The following is an 11,612-nucleotide window of genomic DNA, read 5'->3' as shown; positions in this document are numbered from 1 at the left end:
ATTCTTATTTCTAATTGTGCAAAATTCTCTCCCTGAGGCAGTTGCAAATACAAAGGTACTTAGACCAGTTCATGAATCAAATTTAAATTGATTGCCCTCTTAGGAGTAAGTATGGATTTGTTTTTACCCCCTTTGAGGCAAGCTGAAGAAGCTTGAGATGTTTTTTTCTACCTTCCTCTGGAACAACATAAAAAACAAAGGATTTTTTTGTGTTTGTCACACATGTTTCAGTGGTTCAGCGAACAGATTCCATTATATTTTGCAGCATCTTAAAGGAACAGTAATACCAAAAAATTTAAGTGTTTTAAAGTAATGAATATATCATGTAGTGTTGCCCTGCACTGGTAAAACTGTTCTGTTTGCTTCAGAAACACTACTATAGTTCATATAAACAAGCTGCTGTGGAGCAATGGCGGAAATTGAAAAACGGCTATATGGCACAGGTTAACTAATGGATAACAGATAACACCATTAGACAGACAGAGCTTATTTGCTATCTACTGTGTAACCTGAGCCTTTTCTCCTTTGAATGGCTGCCCCCATTGCTACACAGCAGCTTATTTATATAAACAATAGTAGTGTTTCTTAAGCAAACACAGCAGTTTTACCAGTGCAGGGCAACACTACATTATATTTTCATTACTTTGAAACACTTATTTTTTTGACGTTACTGTTCCTTTAAAGGACAAGGAACGTTAAGAAGAAACTTAACAAGTAGGTAGAAATGTTGTACATTATGTTTTAGGCTTCTGTACCAGCCCAAGGCATCCACAGCCCTTTAGCAGTAAAGATATGTGTCTCCAAAGATGCCCCAGTAACTCCCCATCTTCTTTTCTGCTGATTCACTGCACATGCTCTGTGCTGCTGTCACTTACTGAGCTTAGGGACCCACTCACAATATACAGTACACATAGAATAGAAATGTCACAATTAAAGGCTGATTAGTAATTAATACAGATAATTACTACATGTGGCAGCACAGAAACCAGTGCAATTAGCATCATAATTTAATAATCAGCCCTGTAGCATCATCTTATATTACATCTTATATTACAGAAAAAAACATTTTTCTGCTTGATAATTTGGGATGATCCCTAAACTTACCTTCTCAACAGCTGCTCAGAGCCCACTGAGCATGTGAGTGTCACAGACACTTTCCAAGATGGTGACCCCCTGTGACAAGTTCTGGATCATTGTTGCTATTGAGAAGCTAAAACTTTAGGCTGGTGCAATAAGTTCAGTGTATAAAATATGGCATTTGTAGCCTTATTCATTTTTAGGGTTTATTCTCATTTAAAGGGGCTGTTCACCTTTAAATTAACCTTTACGAAGATAGGGGACACGTGTGCGCTCAAAGCACCATGGATCCCGGAGTGTATCTCGGCTTCGTATACATCCAAACAACGGGGTGTTGCCACTTTAATATGTACATCATTGCCATATCAAATACAAGACTCTGTTATCGACCCGGAGGGTAGATACCTAATTACTCATATAGACGTATTAGGTACGGTATATACCCTAGTTAATATTTATGCCCCGAATGGACCCAACAAACCGTTCTTTACGCAACTTACGCAAACACTCTTAGGAATTCACACTCCAAATTTGATAGTGGGAGGGGACTTTAACGCACTACGGGACTACATAACTGATAGAACGGGACCCCACACCACACATAATAGCAACATTGGGGGAAGTATAGCACAATTAGAGGCGCAACTAAGCTTGACTGACCCATGGAGACTCCTACACTTCGCAGAAAGACAATATAGTCATTATTCCAAAGTGCATGATATGCACTCTCGAATTGACTATATACTCACCCACGAACAGCTATTTTTTAGAATCCGCGAGGCAGATATTGAGGAAATCGTACTGTCAGACCATGCCCCGATCCATATTAGCATACAATTAGTGAGGCCGCACGATCACTGTAGACGCTGGACTTTCCCCTCATATTTAGCCCAAACTGACTCCTTTCGCACACTTTTAGTTAATCACTGGCATAACATGATTGATGACAATATAGAACACTGGGAGGAACCACTCCTACTATGGAACACTACGAAAGCAGTGATGAGGGGGCATCTCATAGCCCATACTACTAAATTACATAAGGAAGAACAGCAAAAATTCCAACAACTAATGAGTTCAGTTAAGCAAACACATAGTGCATATCTTTCTACACCGTCGGATTTCTCTAAAGACCAGTATATGCAAGCCAGACAACTGTTAGAAACGTATGCGACATCCCGAGCCAAGAAAAATCTGGATTATACCAAGTATAAATTTTATAGATGGGGAAATAAAACAGGAAAGCTCTTGGCTACCCTCATAAAACCCCGCTCTAAAGCCAAACACATCCTTAAATTACAACCCCAAGGGGATAGGACGCCGGTTTACACCCCGCAAGCTATTAAAACAACACTTGAAGCTTATTTTCGGACAGTATATGCAGCTGAGACTCCACCGGAGGACTTAATAACCCACATCCTTCGTGAAGCCTCTTTATCGGAGATAACCCAAACACAAAGAGATATGCTGAATGCACCCATAACAAACACAGAAATAATTGACACAATAAGGACTCTGGCTAACAATAAATCACCGGGCCCAGATGGTTATACTGCGGAATACTATAAAATTTTACATCCACACGCCATTCAACTCTTAACAAACGTATACAATACCATGTATCAAAAGGGGGTTATCGCTAGTGAACAAATAGAAGCGTACACAACTTTGATTCCTAAACCACAGAAAGATCCAACCCAACTGAATTCATTACCGTCCTATCTCCTTGTTGAATGTCGATCTTAAAATACTGTCTAAAATCGTAGCCCACAGATTACAATCGCTGTTACCAGATCTCCTTACAGATCATCAATTGGGCTTTGTGCGTCACAGACACTCGACGAGGGGAATTAGAGCAGCTATAGCTGCAACGGTAATCTCTTGTCAACAACAGCACACCAAAAATGTCCTCCTCAGCCTCGATGCAGAAAAGGCTTTCGACAAAATATTATGGCCCTTTCTATTCCAGATTTTTACAGCACAGGAATCTAGGTCCTTTTTTGGAACGTACATACGCAACCTTTATACGAATGCACGGACTAGATTACTAATAAATGGCGCTCTAACGGATTACATCACTATTCACAGGGGCACTAGACAGGGCTGCCCATTGTCACCCCTACTATTTAATTTGACCTTAGACCCCCTCCTGAGAATCCTCCATAACATGACGATCTTCCACGGTATAAAAATTGGAGATCACGAAACGAAATTAACAGCCTTTGCTGATGACCTCCTTTTATATATTGCGAATCCCAAACAAGCCTTACCACACATACTCTCCACCATTAACCAATTTGGCCTGGCCTCCGGATACTGTATCAATGTTACCAAATCAGTCATCATGCCGTTGGGGACAAGGGGGAAACCCAGATGGGGCAATAAATACAATCTCTCATGGACCAAGGACGAGATCACATATCTAGGCATCAAAATACCAAAAAGACCACACGAGTTGTATACCCGCAATATTACATGTAGCATACGAGAAATCACGCAAGACATAAAGAACTGGCAGTCCTATCGTCTCTCTCCTATGGGTAGAGCTAATCTGCTCAAGATGGTAGCATTCCCTAAACTGCTCTACAAATTGCAAAGTCTCCCCTTACTGGTACAGGAGAAAGATATTCAGGCACTTTATAAAATATTTAGGACTTTTATTTGGAATGGGAAGAAAGCGCGAGTTAGTCTGAAGAAACTCCAACAAAACACCCTAAATGGAGGCCTTAATTTTCCAAACGTCAAACACTATAATATGGCAGCTACTATTAGACACTTAAAAGACTGGATTCACAATTCCAGCACTTATACTAATACACATCAGGAACAACAGTTTATCCCACAGACCAATTTACTGCATATTCTACACCTGCACAAAGCAGAACTTCCACCTGCCGTCATAGACAACCCCCTACTATACTCCACATGGCAAACCTGGAAGGAACTGAGAAAACAGTATAATCTGAATAGCCATCATTCTCTATACCTGCCCCTCTTACTGAACCCTGACTTTCAGAGCGGACGAGCCTTAGCAATATACCAAAATTGGAGACTTGAAGGGGTGACAACTGTACGTCACTTGTCCAAGACTGACACTCGATAACCCTTAACTCTTGCACAATTCCAGACCGAATTTCCAAATGCACAGAGCAATATCTTTGCCTTCCTACAAGCTCAGTCATACACTAGCAGGACTTTGAGACTTTTAACAGGGAATGACTGGGATAATTCTTTGGACAGGTACCTTCTGCGACTTGGTTCCACCAAAGGAGCTATATCGCAAAATTATAGATTCCTTCAGGACATCATTGACTATGACAGCTTACCCACAGGACCCAAACAGTGGACAATTGACATACCAGACTTGAGATTGGAGGACGTCTTCAAGCTGTATAAAAGGCTATGGTTTACCTTACCCTCAAGCATTTATAGAGAAATGTTCCTTAACTTATTGCATAGAACCTACTTGACCCCAGACGTACTTTTCAAAATGCATAGACGAGAGAATAGTGATTGTCCGAAATGTGGGCAAACCAAGGCTGACCTTATACATTGTCTATGGGCATGTCCCCTCATTCGAAGGTTTTGGAATCAGATAAGGGACTATGCAACAAGACACCTGGTTAACTATATCCCACTTTCAGCTGCGTGGGCACTCTGGGGAATAATCCCTGACACCCATACCAGAGTCACACGGGGTGCTCGGAGATTACTACTAATTATATCCGCAGTAGCTAAGAAAACGATCCTTCAGGTCTGGATATTGAATACACCGCCCACTGTCAAGATATTTCTGGAGAAATTAGTCAGAGTTTTTTATATGGACTGGGTAGAATCGTCCTTAAATAAAAACACAATAGTTCAACGATTTTTCGAAACGTGGGAGACGTTTATTGACATCATTCCACAGGCAATAAAGGTTAGGCTACAAGAATGCTTCCAACACACAGAATGGTTTTCCTTGAGAACTATAAGTGGGGATCCTCCTATTAGCTTGTGACGAACATCCACAACGTGGGTAACTGGCACCTCCGGCACTGCGACACCTAGCACTTCTGAGACATAGCGACAAACATAGAGATCCGGTACTGGTCATCACTTCCACACTGGTTGTTAAAATGGTTTAGATGTTATATATGTTGAACAGTCCATGAATACTTGCGGTGACCATTCGCATGGCTTCATGTCATGTACCACTGCCTACATCTCCATTTCTACTTGACGTTTTGGTAACTTTATTTGTACAAGATAGTAACTACCATCAATGTCAATGCATAATGCTTCCTGTGTTTCTATTTGTCGTATGACACTGTTATTCTCTACACCTATATTATGCCAACTGTTGTAACGAAAATATCATTGTGCACTTTCGGAGCTGTAGAAAATGTATCTAACTTTTGCTCGAATAAAAATTGTTTTCTTAAAAAAAAAAAATTAACCTTTACTATGATAAAGTGAGTGATATTCTGAAACAATTTGCAATTGGTTTTCATTTTTTATTAGTTGTGGTTTTTTGAGTTATTTAGGTTTTTATTCAGCAGCTCTCCAGTTTGCAATTTCAACAATCTAGTTGCTGGGGTTCAAATTACCCTAGCAACCATGCACTATGCATCATGATTTGAATAGGAGACTGGAATATGAATATGAGGAAAGAGCCCGAATAGAAAGATAGAGTGATAAAAAGTAGCAATAGCAATAACTCTGTAGACTTACAGAGCTTTTGTTTTTAGATGGGGTCAGTAGAAGGAGTCAGAAGAAGGAGTCAGAAGAAGACGGCAAATAATTCAAAAACGATAAAAAAGAAAAAATGAAGGCCAATTGAAAAGTTCCTTAGAATGAGTCGTTTTAGAACATATTAAAAGTTAACTTGAAGGTGAACCACCACCGTGGAGCACTTCCAGCATTTCAAATTCTTGACAGACATCAAGAGAGAATGTTGTGGTGGCCATACACTGGTGAACACTAAGAGTAACGAAGAGTCAATAAATTTACTGCAACCGGACAGGATGACCCACATGTCCCAATGTTTGGCAATATGGTTGAAAAAGGCCATAATTGCTCAACCAAATGATTGGCCAGGTTTACAGTCTGTACCCAAACTTTGGGAACAACACAAAGTGAAACTTGTCATATGGTGAGAAAATCTTTTTATTGGATTCCTTTTCATTGTCGCTGCTTTGTGATCTTTTTCTTTTGGAACATTTGTTGAAATACCAGTCCTCATCTGGACATCTGCTTCGGATGCTGTGGTTCATCTGTTAAAAAGTCCTGACAATTAAAAGCATGCTGGCCTATATATTACATATTGTATCTATACACTTGTACAAATTAGTCAAGACTTGTCGATATCATGACTCCTTAGAGAATTAAAGGAAAAGACGACAAATTATCTTTAAGCAGATACATGTAATCTACACAGCTTTTCCAACTTGTCTTTCTTTCTGTAATCATTTTCTGTTATGATATCGGCAGCTTTAATCTGACTGTGTATGGCCACCTTAAAGTGATACTGACACTAAAAATTTTAATCTACCGTACATTAAAAGTTACCTATAGGTCATGTTGATCGTTTTTCACGATAGTTCTGCTTTTGTAAGTAATCATTATTTGAAGTTCCTTAACCTGACTGTCCGAATTTCTAATGCTAACGGACTACTGCTGCACAAATATGGCAGCCCCCTCATAGAGGAACAGGGTAGTAAGAAAGGTATTTGTAAAAGCATCAGGCAAAGACTTTTAGGGCAAAATTATAAATAGCATTCAGACAATGTTATGATAGTTAATAAAAAAAGGTTATTTTCTGATGTCAGTATCTCTTTAAGGGTGGTGGCAGATGGTATGATTCCAGGGAGATTAGTCACCCAGCGACAAATCTCCTCTTCTTCAGGCGACTAATCTCCCCAAATGCCGTCCCGCCAGCAAGAATGTAAATCGTCAGCGGGATGGCACTAGGATCGCTTTGTTTTCCGAATTTGCCTCACGAGGAAACTTTGGGAAACCAAAGGGATACTGGAATCTTCCCGTGTGCCACCTGCTTAAAAGCATAAAGGTAAACAACCAGGGTCAGAACTAAGGGTAAGCAGAAGAGTCACATGCAGGGCCGGACTGGCAATCTGTGGGATCTGTGCCAGAGGGGCTGCTGTAAATTGTCATTATTTATTGGGCTGGTGAGGGGCTGCCTGGGCATCTGTGTACAGTGCAGCCTACCCCTAGTCTGGCAGCAAGTGTAACCTCAGTGAAAAGTGTAAGCACTCTCTGAAGTCAAAGGTTGCATGTGCGTACTCGGTTGCACCTCTGCGGCAGGGGCGGAAGTGGCCAACCGGTTTTCTGGGGACGGTGCCCCGGAACTGTAAACAACTCCGAATTAAAGGACCAGTAACAACAAAAACATTCTAAAAAAAATTCATTAGTAGGCTACGGAAAAAAGACGCCAACACACAGGCCCGAACTGGCAATCTGTGGCTTCTGGCAAATGCCAGAGGGGCTGTTGTATGGTTCCCATATAGTGGGGCTGGTAGGGGGCTGTTTGGGCCTTTGTGTACTTGCAATGATAGGGCCTATTTTTGACTCCCAGTCCAGACCTGCCAACACATATCGCAAAGTCTTTATTAAGAAATAACTTACCGAAACTCCGCTTCTGCACCTCTTCAGAAACGACGACAGGTCGTGCGGCACTTGATTTCTCCTCCCTGGCTGTCTCCGATCAGGAAAGCAAGGAGGAGAAATGGAGCGCCGCACGATGGATCAGCAATGATGAGAAGCGCAAGCAGAGTTTTGGTAAGTTATTTCTTAACAAGGACTTAGCGACTTTAAAGTTGAATATGTGTTGGTGTCTTTTTTTCATAGCATACATTTTTAAAAATTGATGTTACTGGTCCTTTAAGAACTCTGAGCTCATATCCAGACACTGAAACCATTGCACAGAACGGAGACAATTAGTGCTACAATGACTAATCAGAGACTCCAGCCCCGCCAGTATAGACAGTATCCACCACGACTCTCTCTGTAAAACCGCCTTCCACCAAGCTCCTCCGCCATTACACCATAGGGCCAAGGCGCATTGATTCACCACACGGGAAACAGCTCGGATAAAGCTGAGGGAAAAGCGACAAAATTACCTTCAACCGCTACACCGGCCGCTGATGGCGCCTACTAGTGACACTCAAACTCCTGCCTCTGTTAACGCTGGAAGTGGCTCTCGCAAACTAAGCTTCTGGCAAAGAGGCCGAAGGACGTAATCCCTGCGCAAGACTGTGAATGACAGCGCCCTCTGCTGTCTGTATGACGAAGCGCATGGCCCTTTTCCCCTCAGTTGTGCGTTTTTTTCATTGTTCTTTCTGTGTTTCGAGCTCTACCATAATCTATCGTTTCCTCCTATTCTGGCCAGACTTTTTTTTATTGTTCTTTCTGTGTTTCCAGCTCTACAATAATCTATCGTTTCCTCCTATTCTGACGAGACTTGTATTTTTCTCTTTGTGTTATTACTCGTCCCAATGAGAGAAGCATTGCTTATCTCTATATATCCAGCCCTGCTAAGGCTAAGGGCACACTGGGATATTCAGGGAGATTTAGTCGCCCGGCGTCTAATCAATCGCCTCTTGACATTCTCCCTGAACTGCCTTCACGCCAGTTATAATGAAAAATCAGCGGCGGGATGGCACTCGCGGGCCTTCGTTTTCCAAATTTGCCCTAAGTTTCCTCGTCAGGCAACTTCGGAAAACGAAGCACCGCAACTTTTTTTTATTTTTTCATTATAACCGTAGTGAAGGCAGTTCGGGGAGATTGTCGCCCACGAGGAGAGAGACGATTATTCGCCGGGCGACTAAATCTCCGCTAATTTCCCCGTGCGCCTTTACCCTAAGGATAGAGACACATGCTGCTGCTATTTCTGGAGATTAGCCGCCCAGCTACAAATCGCTTCTTTTTCGGGCGACTAATCTCCCCGAAAAGCCTTGCCGCCGGCTACAATCTAAATCTCTGGCGGGATGGCACTCTGAGCACTTCATTCGGGTGACTTATGAAAACAAAGCGTTCTAAGTGCCATCCCGCCGGCAATTTTGATTGTAGCCGGCAGGAACGATTTTCGAGGAGATTAGTCACCCGAAGAAGAAGCAATTTGTCGATGGGCGACTAATCTCCCTGAATCACAGCATGTGTCTCTGCCCTAAAGCTGAGCACCCCTTCATTTATTGCTCTTATTAATGCACTTATGGGGTTGTTTTTTTGTATTCCCTTTAAGGGCAGAGACACACAGTCAGATTCGGGGAGATTTTGACTGTGTGTGAGAAATTTAGATTGTAAGTGCTTGTGAGCAGAGCCTTCCAACCTGTTTTTGCTTTGTAATCTTGGTTTGTTATCTGAACACACATTGTTAAGAATTATTCTAAAGTGCTGTGTAACAAGGGGACACTTTTTAAATAAATAATAGAAAAATGTTTGTTCAGTATTCTGTTTATTAAGAATACTCATACTGGGGTTCTACTGCCCCTTTAGAATTTAAAGTGATACTGACACATTTCTATGAAAAGGAACATATCAGCATTACTGATATTATAAAGCCACAATATCTTTCCATACACAGGTCCCTCTCAAGCACCTCCAGCCCAGTGGTACTTAGTGAAGCCTGCAAAGAGCCAGCATTGTCAGTCACGCTGGTGTGGAGGCAAGCCATCCATCATTCTGTTGGACTAATGTTTTCATTTATACTCCATACTTTGAAAAAGTTGTTCTGCCACTGCCCAGAATGACAAAATGAAGCAGATTAGGGGGATAGGCAGATAGAAGAAGTACTTGCTAAGTGCCAAATAAGACATATGGGGAGCACTACTTACACTGTTCGGGTTGGGGCAGATTCAGGGAGATTTAGTCGCCTGGTGACAAATCGCCTCTTCTGCGGGGTGACAGTCTCCCCGAACTGCCTTCTGCCTGCTTGAATGAAGAATCGCCTGCACTAATGCACTTGCGGCACTTTGATTTCTGAAGTTGCCTCATGAGGAAACTTCGGGTGACTTTGGAAATCAAAGGCAGTTCGGGGATATTGTCATCCCGCAGAAGAGGCGAGAAGTCGCCAGGCGACTTAAACTCCCCGAATCTGACCGTCTGCCCCAACCCTTCAGGTGTTGTTGCATACAGTGGTGCTATTCCTTAGATGTACGAGCACATCCATATTCAGCAAAATTTCGCAGGAAAGGCAACCACTTCACCACTTCTTGCTGTGCATATAATCCTTTATTTTAGTCAGTTTTACCACTAATGGAGGATCGCTCCTAACTTTTGGCACCCCAAGTAGAAAATTGTATTCCTTTTCCTTTAAAGTGTCACCCAGTCATAAAAAACTGTATAATAAAAGTCCTTTTCAAAAAAAACATGAAATCCAAATTCAGTTTTTTATTAAAACGTTCATAGCTGTTGTAAACACATTTAAAAATCTCAGCTGTCAATCAAATATTGCCTTGCCCCTCCTGTCACATTCAGCACCCTAAATCCAGAACCAGTGCTAGGCACCCTGCTCTCCGCTCTTACTTCTGCCTTTAACAGCCGCCTTTCACTTCGGGAGGAGCTCTCAGCTAATTGGATGCTGCCAGGCCTTAATAAGAAAGGAGCCAAGCAAAGGGTTCTGGACGAGCAAAGGGGCACGATCGTTTTACCAAGGATATTGGATGGAAGGCGTAGTCAGGCAGGCCGGGCTAGCACAAGCAGAGTTTAAGAACAGACAGACAGACCAGTCGGTGCAGGCAGAGTTCAAAGAATGGTCAGACAGGCAAGAATCAGGATTGGAGAGTGTAGAATAGTCCGGCAGGCAAGGTTCAGTTTTGGAGAGGTCAGAGTGGTCAAAACAGGCAGGTCAATACCAGGATAATCAGAAAGGATTCACTAGGAATACAAAGCCAGGAACTAACTAAATTGAACCTAACAACGGGCAATGTGTTACATTCAAAAGTCCATTTAAATAAATTTGAATTACGCGCCATTGCGCAATGATGACATCACGCCGGTGTGTAAAACTAGGAAGTGTCGGTGCGTAAAACCAGGAGAAGGATGCACGCGGCAGGCGTCCCCATCATCCACTAGAACACTAGGGTGCGGAATGCTTACACCTCCTCTATACCTTAGAGACGGGCAGGCAGTTACTTTCACTTTCCATTCAGCACTTCCTACATGTCACTGCTCTCCCCACATTCCCCCCGTTCTCTTTACCATTTAATTGTGTAACCAGGGCATGGGGATGGACATCAGGTCCCCCATTCTGATGCTCAAACAAGATTCTGAGATGATGCAAGGCTTGTCTAAATAACAGTGTCCACAAAATGACTCCTGCCTGCTTGTTATAATTATGAATTCCCAGACTGAAGGAAACAAGATTCAAATAATTTATACAGTGCAAGTTAAGTTCATTTTGCTTGACTAATGTTAAATAATAGGATTTGAAATTTTTTTTTGGGTGACGGGTCCCCTTCAAGCTCCCAAAACTGTTCTGTCATCCTGCAGTTGGAGGGAGAGCAAGTAAGAATGAAGACAATTTGGTTTGCAGGTAC

The 11,612-nt window shown here is 42.2% G+C and overlaps 1 long non-coding RNA gene across 1 annotated transcript; it reads right to left on the bottom strand.

Annotated features, from left to right (window-relative positions):
- Positions 1-6,207: 6,207 nt before the first annotated feature.
- Positions 6,208-8,684, bottom strand: LOC108713292. Its single transcript, XR_001935141.2, has 2 exons — positions 8,196-8,684; positions 6,208-6,332 (listed from the first exon to the last, which is right to left on the bottom strand). It is a non-coding gene; the product is annotated as an uncharacterized LOC108713292 (long non-coding RNA).
- Between the last annotated feature and the right edge of the window lie 2,928 nt (positions 8,685-11,612).

Source organism: Xenopus laevis, chromosome 3S (assembly GCF_017654675.1).
Source record: "Xenopus laevis strain J_2021 chromosome 3S, Xenopus_laevis_v10.1, whole genome shotgun sequence".
Classification (NCBI taxonomy): domain Eukaryota; kingdom Metazoa; phylum Chordata; class Amphibia; order Anura; family Pipidae; genus Xenopus; species Xenopus laevis.
The sequence above is the reverse complement of the archived record's forward strand: the minus strand, read 5'-3'. Positions and strand labels throughout refer to the sequence as shown.